Source organism: Pelodiscus sinensis, chromosome 2, assembly GCF_049634645.1.
Source record: "Pelodiscus sinensis isolate JC-2024 chromosome 2, ASM4963464v1, whole genome shotgun sequence".
Classification (NCBI taxonomy): Eukaryota; Metazoa; Chordata; order Testudines; family Trionychidae; genus Pelodiscus; species Pelodiscus sinensis.
The window spans coordinates 29,775,120-29,788,270 of NC_134712.1; the positions used below are offsets into that span (position 1 = coordinate 29,775,120).

Consider the following 13,151-nt stretch of genomic DNA (forward strand, 5'->3'; position numbering starts at 1 on the left):
TGATGGGCAGCACTACAAAACCCTAAGACAGGCAATATAAAACCCAGAATAAGGAGAAAGGAGAGAAAAAAAGACAGTTTTTCAGAAGCAAAAGTCCTTTGTATTGTATAGACAATGCTCCCCATAGAGGAAATTCAATGTTAAACATGTATCGTCCTTGTGTAATATAAGCCATAAAACATTACTGAGGTAGTACCATGCAGATGTTGGTTATTTCTGATGGAAACAAACCAATGAAATTTGGCTGTGGTGCTTACTACAACAGCCATAGAAAACTTTTGATCTCCTTATAGGGTGAGACTGGAACTCACAACCACATACAAAACATTCATTGTCTTTCTGTTCCTGAGAGCCTGTGGAATATAAAAGAAAATAGGCTTAATTAATGCCATATTTTAACTATGAAACTCATTAACACAGGACAATTTAAATTTTTGTTCTCTGGGAAAATGGCTTGACTCATCCATTTATGCCAGGGGGACTTACATGTCTTTGAGTTGTTGTTGTTGTTTGTTTACTGGGAGAAGAGGACAAAGCAGAGCAAGGTGTCAAAAGATGACTGGGAAGCAGGAGGCCAGCAGATAGATGCTCCCCAGTGGCTCCAAAGCTAAGAGCTTTCTGGGATTGAGCTCAATGGAAGAGGATCAATGGTGTGTAGGAGACTGGGGTTGTAAGTTAAAGGAGTGGGAGAGTGGACAGATTTCACCAGTATTCCTAGATGGGGAGAGTGTGAGCAACAAGGGGGTCACCATAAGGGTGGATGCCCAACAAATGTGGCCACACAGTAAACCACATTTTAGGGGAGAACAAGAAGATGGAAGACAAGAGAAAGATAGGGGGTCCCTATTAGCATTGGTAGTGTCATGACAATGCACTTGTTTTCATGTGTTTTCTGCTGTGCTACACATTGAATGGGAGCCTGGCTTATTGAAGGTCAGGCCTGAGTGTTTCTTGGATTTTAGCAAGGAACACTAGTCAGGCTGGATACGTCTAGACTACAGGCTTTTGTCGACAGAGGCTTTGTTGACAAATACTGTCGACAAAGCTTCTGTCGACAAAGAGCATCTAGACTACAGCCAGTTCTGTCGACAAAGCAAGCCACTTTTTGACAGAGAGTCTAGACACTCTCTTTTGAAAAAGCACAGTGAGGATTCAATAGCGCCTTTTGTCGACAGAGCTCTGTCGACAAAAGGCATTATTTCTTGTAGAATGAGGTTTACCGCCGTCGACAAAACTGCCGCATTCTGTTGACTTACTGGCGACAGAACTCAGTGGTAGTGTAGACGCAGGTATAGTTTTGTTGGCAAAAGTCCACTTTTGTCAACAAAACCCTGTAGTCTAGACACACTTGCCTGGATTTATGTTTGTTTGTTTCTCAGACTCTGTCTCCACTGAAAGAGAACTTAATGTAACAATGGGACCTAACCTCCAAGCTAGCCTTTCCAAACAGCCTCAGATGAACCAATGGCTTCTTCAGTCATAGAAAAGAGCCATAACTCTGGTCTGGAGTGGACAGCAATCACCAGCCACTTACCACCACACTGGAAAGAGCAGCTAGACTTTCTTCCATTTCCTCTCACTGACTACTCTTTAATCTGGCTTTGCTCAGCTCAGCTGGTTGAGGAAACTGACAGGACAAAATGTGCAGCTGGGATTGTACTGGAATGGTAATATTAACATTCCAGCACTTCATAAAAGGGTTATGAAACAACACTGCCTTTGTAACTCACAATCTTTCCTGGACACAGAGAGTATGGTCCAAAACCCACTGAAGGCCATGGAAAGGCTCCCACCAGCATTAGTGGGCACTGGATGGGTGCCTTAGTAAATAAAGAAGAAATAAAGGAAACATTGTGGGGTGCAAAAGAGCTAAGTAATTTGTAAACCACTACTGCAGGAGAAGGGAAGGAAGGAAGAGGGGAGGCAAGGTATGGGACAGAGATTGCTAGAGGTGAAGCCAGACTGAAGCAGATATGAGCGTATGCAAGGAAGGGAAGATGGAGGGCATAGAGCTGATGTCACCCAAGGCAAGAAAATGGCTGCAAGTAGTTAGACAGCTACAAGGTATATGCCCTTTATTGTAGACTTTGGCAGGGGGTACGTCAAAATTGCAGAGCTTTTCAGGGATAACAGAGGTATCCCTGAAAAGCTCTACCATGTCCAAGGAACGCGTCTCCTTTTCTGAAAAAAAAAATGTCAGAAAAGCAGACGTGTTTTGTGGACATCCCTATAAATCTTGTTTCATAAAGAAGAAGGGATGTTCTGAAAGGGGTTTTCGCCAACGTTTGGCCCCGTGTAGACGGGCCAAGTTTCAGAAAAGCCTCTTTTGGAAGTAAATTGGAAAAAAATATGCAATTTGCATACCACAAATTGCGTTTCTTTTTCCGATTGATCTTTGTAGTCAAGAGAGAGCCATAGTTTCCCAGGATGCAGTTGTACTAGGCAGACAGTTCATCTCTAATTCCTGAGTCTTTACAGGCAGATCTGACTTACTAGCCTTTAAAGAGCACTCATCTAATTGGTTGCATTACTTTAAGTTTGAAATTATAGCAGTGTTCTGTTCATGGGTCTTTGCAGAAATATCGGCCCTTTGTTCCTATGTACATATACACATGCCCTTGTGACATACTTGACCAGAGCACAGCTGGAATGTGTTTATTTGACCATTGTAAAATGTTGTTGCTCCATATACATTCAGTCCATTAGTGACAGCTTTCCATTTGTCTGTCTGCAAATACAGCAGACTTTGACTTCTGTGGAATCTAACATAGAAAAAAATGGTTTATTGTATAGCACATTTTATGATATTAAGCCTTTTCATTTTCTCACCCAGCTTGTCTCATTCCTATGTTCTGAAAATAGAAGCAATAACTGATAATGATAGTATTTTGTATAACAAAACTAGGAACACAGAAATACCATCAAACTTTAATACTGTAATTCTGTTCCAATATTGATTCTATCTTTTTAGAGGAACAGGCTGTGATTATTTTAATACATGCTTACATTTTTTTCTTCCTTCTTTTTAGTAAGCAAAACTACCAACCTATCTCAACATAGTTCATGTTTTATTTGCAAAGGTTCCAGTAGGGAGCAGCATTTATTCATTTGTGGAGCAAGAATGAGAAAATGCCTTTTTAATTATACAAAGTTTCTCAGTTTCAACACAGTTTTTCAGCTAGGAAAAAAACAGAATCAGACATCAGACTTCTGTTGAAATAAAATATAAAAAGTGCCATATTCCAAAATGTTTACACTGAGTGGACAGCTAGCAAGTGTGAGAAACAGAGGTGAGGATGAAAAGGCTAAAACACTAACTTTAGACCTTCCTTGTCCTGTTCATGAATAAGATGCTAATTAGAGCATGGCTTGCTATTCAGAGCAAAGTGGTGGGGTGTTCAGATTCGCTGTCAGCAGATGACCTGGATCACAATGTTCCCATTTAGGGAAGCATTCTCACTGCGGTACTCATAGTGTTCTCTGTGGTTCAGGATATATTACTTCAGGAATCAAATATGTTATTAGAAAACTAAAATAAGCTCTAAATAATTATAACATATTTTTATATTATTACCCCAGACTCTGATAATACTGCCTGTTGATGCTACAAGAGTAATAAAGTTCTTCTTTCATTAAGGCCACTGTCTTTTTAAAACTGTCCGTGGAAAACAGGTTTTTAAATACGCATGAGCATGTCTTGCATCTGACAAAGTGGGTATTTGCCTACGAAAGCTCATGCTCCAACAAATCTGTTAGTCTATAAGGTGCCACAGGACTCCTTGTCACTTTTGCAGATTCAGACTAACATGGTTACCCCCGATACAGTTTTTAAATGGAATTGTTTCATACAATGAATTAATTTTTGTGACATTTAAACCTTGAGAAAATCAAGTTGTAATCCAGTCTGAGGGAGAATTCTTTAGCTGTTGTAAAGTATAGAACATTATTTTTATAAACAAATCTCTTAAAAAAAGACATGTTTGTAAGATTAGGGGTTCTTTTGCCAAATTTGAATTCAGGTAATTGATGTCTGCCTATTTAGATTTACTCTACAATTCCAACTGGGGCTATGTCTACACTGCAAAGTTTTTGCACAAAAACTTGCGGAGCATCCACACTACAAGAACATTCTTGCACAAGAAAAAGTATAGTAAATCTTAAGAACATAGGGCTTTTTGCGCAAGAGTTATTCCTCTTTCTACAGGAAATAAGCCTTTTCGTGTCAAGAGGTCTTGCGCAAAAAGGCATGTGTGGACAGGCAACAGAAACCCCTATGGCTAACATAGCCATCAGAGATGTCTTGCGCAAGAGAACATCCACACTGCCATGGACGCTCTTGTGCAAAAGCACATCTCTTGCACAAAAGCACATGGCAGCGGGGATGCGCTCTTGCTCAAAAAGTTCTTGTGCAAGAAGTCTGCAGTATAGACATAGCTGAGGTCCAATATATTTCTTTACTCCCTAAACTGGCTGCATTTCAGTGGGGGGTAATCTCTTACCTACCTCAAAATTTGTAAAGCTTAGTTAGTACTATCTTGTACCTCCACTTTCTCTTATACTGGTATTTTAATATGTGTGGTCACATATTAGAATACACTGGTTTTCAAAGATATTAGGAATTCCTTTTCCTTTGGGCTACGTCTCCACTGTGAATTTTTGTGGCAGAAAGTATGCTAATGATGGGCTCATTAGCATAAGTCGCAATCTCATTAGCATATTTTCTGCCATTCCTTTTTGTGCAAGGGGTTTTTGCACGAAAAGAAGCAGTGTAGTGAATTCCGTTTTGCGCAAAAAAACCCAATTAGGTTTTTTCACATAATGGAAGCGGCTACACTGCTTCTTTTTGCTAAAAAAAACCTTGAAAATATGCTATTGAGATCGTGACTTATGCTAATGAGTCCCTCATTAGCATATTTTCTGCCACAAATACTCACAGTGTAGACAAAGCCTTGTAGTTTTACTACAGGGAAGAGTCAAGGTTATTGAGATGCCTGAATGGTATATTTCATTACTGTAAAATGTGTGGATTTCCTTTAACTATAACCCCCAATTCTGAAGTTCTTAGGCTTGCATTATATGGTTCTGATATAAATACAACAACCCTATAATGTTCTTTTACCCTTAAGTTTCTCATAAGTACTCTCAACCTTAACTCCATTTTAATGCACTTTTGGGTCTAGACATTTTCCTTTTTGTCTGTTTGTTCTATTAATTAAAAATGTATATATAAACACTAAATGAGAAACCCAAAGATGGTGCAATATTTTTGCTGATATGAAGATATTTATCATCAACCTTAACCCATTTTTTAAAATCTCAGCTTTTAAGCCCATATTCACCAATAGACTTGGGGCATGCATAAGGGTAAAGAGAGCCCCTGCAGTGCTGAGACTAGGGCAGGGACAGCAAGCTCGTCCAGCCATAGGGCCATAGTGGGAGCAGAAAGCTCCTTCAACCCTGGGGTTGCAGCAGGAACAGGGAACTCTGCCGGTCTTAAAGGCCTCAGAAGGAACTGACTGCTGCTTCGGCCCAGGATCTGTGATGGGGAGAGTGAACTCCTCCAGCTCTGAGGCCACAGTGGGCTCACAGAGTAATGGTGTTACATTTAAATTCCTGTGTATGCCCCTGAGTACTCTAGAGCAGTGCAAAGCATAGAGAGAGCACCAACTAGAAAAGTTAGATTTGCAGCTGCAAGAGCTTAAAGGTTCCCTTGCATATAACCCTGAACTCACAACTGTCTCACTGGTTTTGAGGGCTGTTCATGATCTTCATGTTATAGGAAGGAGTGAAGGTAGGCCAATGGCCAAATTGCAATGTCTCTGTTCTTTGAAGGCTTCCCCTGCAATCTTCCCACAGTAGCCTGAGGGGGCAAATCCTCAGATGCTGTAAATTGTCATAGCTCCATTGACTTCAATGAACTGCAGCTGACAATCTGCCTCTGTCACTGCACAATGGAGACCCGAGTGCTGAGGAGCTTTCCAAGTACTGATCTCCAAACATTGCAAATTACAACCACAGAGTCTTTAAAGAGCAGTGATGGATGAACCAGTTACTCTACCAGCGAGAACACTTGTCAGATGTACTGTCCCCATCTTACCATTAAGAGTAAATTGAGGAGGGCAAAAAGAGGTATGATACAAGCATTCAGTTAGCACAACATTGACATGCTGAAAACAAAATTAATCAAGAAGCCAATTAATATGAAGGGAAGGAAATCTTGGATTACCTATACACCAATATAAAAGCCCACATAATAAACAAAAGGAATTGGAATTGTTCATTTATGAGCATAAACTGGAGCTAGATGGTATTAAGGAAACCTGGTGGATTTATTTAGGTTATTGGAATGTTAAAAGCATAACCTAAATTCATTTTAACAGTTAGAAAAAATCAAATGAGGAAAAGGAGAAGGGGAGTGGTGTGCTGCATCAAAAATGGCATTACCTGTTTCTGGCTCACTGATAACTCAAAAGAAAATGGTCTTGAATGCTTATAGATCAGCATCTCAACACAAGATGAGGTATTAGCTGGGGTCGGCTGCAGACTACCAAATCACACTAGGGCACAGGATGACAATATCCTTTATGTACTTGTCTATAATGAGTAGGGGAAACAGCCCTATGTGATCATGGGGAACTTGGAGTTGAGTTACATATTCTGGAGGTTTGATGATGCCAGAACCTAAACATCTTTAGCATTTCCAGTCATTACAAATGACAGTCTCCTAATTTAGTAAGTGTTGTGGCTGACAGGGAGGATTCTATCTTAGGCTATGTCCTAACAGATCAAGAAGAATGGAACAGAGAACTAAAAGTTAACAGTAGTTTAGATACAAATGATCATGATGTGATCACATTTATAATGTTAAAGCAAAATAAAAGTCCAAACCAGTAATATATGGTAATATATGGTGTTTTGATGTAAGCCAAATCAGCTGGCACAACCCCATAATTATAGAACTAGGCCATGTTGGAGTTTTTTTTAAGTTGGTTTAGAGAAGAAATGAAGACAGCTATATATAACATATACTATAGTTTCTGTTGTCTTCATTTACACAAACACCCATACCAAGTGCAAGAAAGGGGAAGATGACAGTAATGAATATAAATTACAAGTTAAAAATTGTGTAAAATTAATAAGAGAAGCCAAAGGACAAAAATCTATGGCTAGCCATGTTAATGATAAGAAGGACTTTTAAAAGGATGTTAGGAACAAAAAGAATCTTGAGAATGGTATTGATCCTTTGCTACATCGAAATAGTAGAATTAGCAAAAAGAATGCACAAAAGGCAGAAGTGTTCTATTCCATTACTATTTCTGGAGGATGTTAAACAGAAGCTATTCAAATTAGACATTTTTAAATCATTGTAACTTGCATCCAGAAATTTTTGCATCCTGGCTGAGGAGCTTGATGGACCATTAGCATTGATTTTTTTATAAGTCTTAAAGCAGTGAGGAAATTCCAGAAGACTGGAAGAAAGAAAATGTGCCATTTTTAAAAAGGTAAATAGGATGACCCAGATAATTATAAACATGTCAACCTGACATAAATTGCAGTCAAGATAATGGAACATCTGATATGGGACTTGAATACTAGAGACTCAAAGAAGAATAATGTATTTAATGCAAATCAACATGTGTTTATGGAAATTATATCTGTCAAACTAGCCAAATATAGTTTTGATGGAATTAGAAGTTTGGATAATAAAAGTAATAATGTTGACATAATAGACTTCCATGAAGTATTTGACTTGCTTTTGCACCACATTTTGATTAAAACCCCAAAACAATATAAAATTATTGTGGCACATGTTAAGTGCATTGAAAACTGGCTAACTGATAGATATCAAATGTAACTGTAAATGAGGAATCATCATTGAGTGAATCTGTTTCCATTGGTATCCTGTGAGGATCAATTCTTAACCTTCCACTATTTAATGTTTTTGTCAATAACCTGAAAATAAATATTAAATCATCACTGATAAAGTTTGCAGATGACACAAAAATTGGAGGAATTATAAATAATAGTCACTGATTCAGAACACTTATATCACTTATAGTTTGTTTGAATGAAGCAAACAATATGTGTTTTAATGTGGCTAAGTGTGAATATATAAATCTGAGAACAAAGAATGCAAGCCATACATATAAGATGAAGGAGTGGGAAGCAGTGACTATGAAGGAAGATTTGGGAGGCACAGTGTATAATCAGCTTCCAGCAAGGGATCCCACAAGGGCCACTGGGCAAAAGGGGTGGTGCTTTGGGTGAAGGGGTGGGGTGAGGGCAGTAAGCATGCCCTGATGCTCTTCCTCCCCCTACCTCCCAGCCCTTAGTGAGGCCTAGAGTGCAGCGCCTCCACCCCCAGCCCTTACAGCCACCCAGAGTGGCTGTGTGATGTTTTGGTGGTGATTTAAAGGGCCCAAGGCTCTGGGTGCCAGTGGCTGGAACCCTAGGCCCTTTAGAAATGCTTTAGAGTTGCTCCTCCCTCCCCTCCCCTTCCCCTCAACATATCAGAAGACTTGACTCCCAAAGTGAAGCTGTGGTCAAAATAGCTAATGCAATCCTGGGATGCATAAAAAGGTGATTTAACTAGGAGTAGAAAGGTCATTTTACATTTGTATTTGGCTCTTGTTTGACTGCTTCAGAATACCCTGTCCAGTTCTGGTATCCACAATTCAAGAAGGATGTTGATAGATTTGAAAGGGTTCAGAGACCGAGCCATGAGAATGATTATATATAGCGAAACCCGCAAGGAGTTCAAACTAACAAAGACAAGGCTAAGTGGTGACTTAATTGCAGTTTGTAGGTTCCTACATGGAGAACAAACACTTAATAATGGTTCTTCACACTAGCAAAGAAAAGTATCACACAATCCAAATGCTAGAATTTTAAACTAGACAAATTCAGCAGGATATATGGCATAAATGTTTAAAAATGAGAGTAAGTAACCATTGGAATACTTTACCAAGGATCATGGTGAATTCTCCATCATTGGCAATTTTTAAATCAAGACTGGATTTTTTTCTAAAGTATCTTCTCTAGGAATTATTTGCGGGAAGTTCTATGGTCTCTGCTATATGCGACATCACACCAGATGATCCTTCTGGCCTTAGACTATGTGAATCTATGAACCTCTTAATCATTACCATCAATAGGCTTTTAAAATGCAAATTAGCTGTACAGTATGTGTGGTGATTGGTTGAGTTATTTCTGATGTCACAATTGCCCTCACTCAAGAGTTATTTGAGGTATTTCTTAATTGATATAATGCTATTTTAGTTTCGCTAAACAATTAGATATGAAAATGATTAATAGCAGCTTAATTGAAGCCTAATTTATTTCAAATATACCCTATGCACGGGATTTCAATTAATTTTAACTACAGTAAAACTCCAATAGTCCAGCATCCAATAGTCCAGCACTCCTGATAGTCCGGCATCAAAATGGCAAGAGCCTAGTAAGTGAGCTTCGGCAAAAAATTAGTCACAAGGTAACAGCGGCAGCAGCTGAACTGAGCAAAAAGGGTAAAAATAGCTTTAAAAAACTAAAACATTACAGTGTACTGTATACAGTATGTACAATAAAAAGGGTTAAGAACACTTTATATACAGTATATAATGTATACAGTATACAGTATATAATGTATACAGTATACAGTATACAGTATATAATTTATACAGTATACAGTGTGTGTGTGTGTGTGTGTATATATATATATATATATATATATATATATATGTATATATATATATATATATATATATAAAGCCAGTTTATAGTACCTCCTGATAGTCCGGCATATCTGATAATCCGGCACCACCTAGGTCCCCTAGATATTCCGGATTATCGGAAGTCTACTGTACATGGAAGGTTTGAAAAGTCTGTGGTATTCAGGTCTGCTGATGGAGGAGAGCAAAGGAGGCAGTTGCCTCAGGGCCTTGCAGCTACAGCCAAAGCCCTGGGCCCTTTAAATGGCTGATGGAACACCATGCCAGACTGTGCCATGCTATGTGCCCCATGCAGCTCCAAAGACTGGGGTGGGGAAGCTGCGCTCTGAGTGGCGTGGAAGGCTGGCTGCCCCCGACCTTTCCTCTTCCACATGCGGCCCCAACACTTCTGGGAGCATGGGGCTGTTCCCCCCCAACTTGCTCAGATACCCGCGCAGGATATCGGCTCCCCTGGTGGGTATTCTGTTATGATTATTTGGGACAAACACACCTATATATTACTTTTTCTGAAAAGACCTATTTTTAATTATTTTTAATTTACAAACTATTGAACAGATTTATTTGTAAAATATCAGTAAATTAATGGCATACTCAAAGAGTACATTCTGTACTCATGGGGAAGATTTGCTGCATTTTTTCTGCAAAACAAGGAGGCTGAATTCTTGCTTTACATGCCAAACAGAATTCAACATTAACTATGGGGCGGTGACTACAGCCTTCGATAAAAAGCTGGATTTAGTACTAGTTTGGATCTCAGATCCTTAGCCAATTGCTTAATGTTGTCTCTTATGGAATCTAGTTATGAAGCAGTTATGAACTTTCTAATGCCAGATTTCCAAGCACATCTTAATTTAGCTAAGGCTCTTTCAAAATGTGCCATAATTTAAGATATGAATGCATCACTGTTGCCAGTCTGTCATACTTCACTATACCTCTTGAAACTTTGAGTAAGTTTGGCAGTTCAGGAGCTGCCAGTACATTAGGGCCATACTGGGATATGTTTAGAAGTGTTGTCTTCTGGAAGTATTTTCCCAGAATTTCTTTTAAAAACACCTTCTTAGAACTGTTTGTAGCCCTAAGAATCCCAGAGTTCATAATGGATCTGATTTGTTCACATCAGCAACAAATAGGCCAAATATGTATTGATTTCCATAGTAATGGCAGTATGCTCAGCATCTTTGAAAAACTAGGTATTCAAATATGATTTAGGAGCCTAAAATCTGATGAAAAATTTAAGAAAAACTTGGCCACAGTGTTCAACAGAAATCACTTTCAGTATCTTACATCTCCCTCTCACACCCGCAAATCCCCATTCATATTTTCAGCTCCAGTTCACAGCAGTGCTCAAACAGATACATTCAGCACAATGAGGAAAAGCAAATCTACCTGGGGCATGGCACAACAGTGAAATTAAACACCCATGGCTAGTCCACTGCAGCTGAGTAGGGCTCATGGAACACAGGCTGAGGGGCTATAAAACTGTGGTATATAAAACTAAGACTGAGTCTAGAACTCAAGTTCTGGGACCCCTCTTCCTAGAGTCCCAGAACCTGGCACACCTGACAAATCTGACACAGGCTACCCAAGGGTGTTAAATTGCAGAAAAGACATACTACAAGTGGGCTTGCTTTCCTTCATTGTACTGAATGTATCTGATAGGTTCCTTTTTTGTTTGGCAAAATATCAGTCAGGAGCTAGCTGTAGTAGCCAGCTAGAAAAGAAGAAAAAACCAAAAAGAAAACAAAATTGAAGAGAAGAATGTTGTATATTACTTCTAGCTTACAGATCATATATATATTTGTTATAAAGTAAGCTGTGTCCCTTTCTTTACTTATTTCTTATTATTCTAATGATCATTTGTTCGTATAAAAAGGGGAGTTTCTTTTCAACCTCTGATTCTGGTGGTTGTAAGAACATAAGAACAGCTATTCTGGGTCAGACCAAAGGTCCATCTAGTACAGTGTCCTATTTTCCAGCAATGATCAATGCCAGGTGCCACACGGAATGAACAGAACAGGTAATCATCAAACCATCCCCAGTCGTCCATTCCCAGATTCTGGCAAACAGAGGCTAAGGACACCATCCCTGTCCATCCTGGTGAGTAGCCGTTGATGGACCCAACCCTCAAGAATGTATCTAGTTCTTTTTTTAACCTTATTATAGTCTTGGCCTTCACAACATCCTCTCGCTTGATTGTCCATTGTGTGAAAAAATACTTCTTTTTGTTTGTTTGAACTCTGCAGCGTATTAATGTAATTTGGTGACCCCTAGTTCTTGTGTTATAAGAAAGAGTAAGTAATACTTCCTTATGTATTTTCTCCACTCACAATATCTTACATTAATGCTGTCTTGGGTCTCTCATAGTTAGAATTCATAATAAATTGTTTAACATATTCAGCTCCTTAAAATCAGCTATATTTTGTATGTGAGAGACAGCACACGTATATATATATATATATTTACTTATAAGATAACCCCAGAAAAAGAGGTACATGTGTCTTGATCATTTGAGAATCTAAATGCTTCATGAAAGCTGCTGTGTGCCCTTGTCACAGATGGATCTAAGTAGGAGCTAGTGTAAACTCTTGATCTCAGAGGTGACACTCGCCAGCTTTTCACGGTCTGGCCCTTATGTTCTTCACTGAGCATTTTTAGCCAAACCAACTGGTCCTATGATAATACATATAGCAATAATAATACTGCCTGTTTCTTCATTTTTTCCTTAACTGGATAGTATGACACATGCAAATGACACTGCTCATTTTTTTCATGTTAAGCTTTTGTAGCCTTACAGCTTTATTCTTCACTGTGTCACTTCATTTTCCACTATCTCCAATGGAGCTACACAAACCTGAACATAGAGGAAACCAGGGCAGATTCAGTCTATACACATTTTTTGGCAACTTGTTTACTACAAGGCAAGAACACATGTTGAACACAACAGATCAATATAGAGAGCACCTAGGTAAACACAATGGCTACGTCTACACTGGCATGAATTTCCGAAAATGCTTTTAACGGAAAAGTTTTCCATTAAAAGCATTTTTGGAAAATCACATCTAGATTGACAGGATGCTTTTCCGCAAAAGCACTTTTTGCAGAAAAGCGTCCGTGGCCAATCTAGATGCGCTTTTCCGCAAAAAAGCCCCGATTTTCGCGATCGGGGCTTTTTTGCGGAAAACAGTACTATGCTGTCTACACTGGCCCTTTTGGGCAAAAGTCTTTCAGAAAAAGACTTTTGCCCGAATGGGAGCAGCATAGTTTTTCCGGAAAAGCACTGATGATTTTACATGAGATCGTCAGTGCTTTTCCGGAAATTCAAGTGGCCAGTGTAGACAGCTGGCAAGTTTTTCCAGAAAAGCTGCTGATTTTCCGGAAAAACTTGCCAGTCTAGACACAGCCAATTTGTTGGGGAAGAATCCA

At 39.0% G+C, this 13,151-nt stretch overlaps 1 long non-coding RNA gene across 1 annotated transcript; it reads right to left on the reverse strand.

Moving 5' to 3' along the window:
- Positions 1-213: 213 nt before the first annotated feature.
- LOC112544075 (uncharacterized) lies at positions 214-9,138 on the reverse strand. Its single transcript, XR_003087396.2, has 3 exons — positions 8,966-9,138; positions 2,630-2,762; positions 214-353 (listed from the first exon to the last, which is right to left on the reverse strand). It is a non-coding gene; the product is annotated as an uncharacterized LOC112544075 (long non-coding RNA).
- Between the last annotated feature and the right edge of the window lie 4,013 nt (positions 9,139-13,151).